Below are 400 nucleotides of genomic sequence, written 5' to 3'. Positions count from 1 at the left end.
CTCACAACCCCGCCCCTGTTGTTGCTTCGCTGCTTTCACGCGGACATATACCGTGAACCTGAATGACGAGCACTCTGGCACCGTCATCACTGATAAACCCATCCTCTTCCTCCTCCTCCTCTGTTTCCTCCTTCTGCTCGCCTCCTCCTCTTGTTCTCCTGTCATCTGACTGAGGAAACCCAGAGGGAGGCTTCTTAGACAGAGACTGGATCCATTTATTCTTAATGATGGGATAGATACATATAATTGTGCCATGTTGAAGGTTTTGTTGGCTAGAAAAAAGTAGTAGCAATACATTTGTTTAAAATTGTGTATTGTTTTGTGAAAGTTATTTACTTGTTTATTACATTTTTATTACCACCTTACTCCACCCCCTTTTGTCTTCAGAACTGCATGGTGG

The sequence above is a fragment of the Oryzias melastigma genome, linkage group LG3, assembly GCF_002922805.2.
Source record: "Oryzias melastigma strain HK-1 linkage group LG3, ASM292280v2, whole genome shotgun sequence".
NCBI classification, from domain to species: domain Eukaryota; kingdom Metazoa; phylum Chordata; class Actinopteri; order Beloniformes; family Adrianichthyidae; genus Oryzias; species Oryzias melastigma.
The sequence above is the reverse complement of the archived record's forward strand: the minus strand, read 5'-3'. Positions refer to the sequence as shown.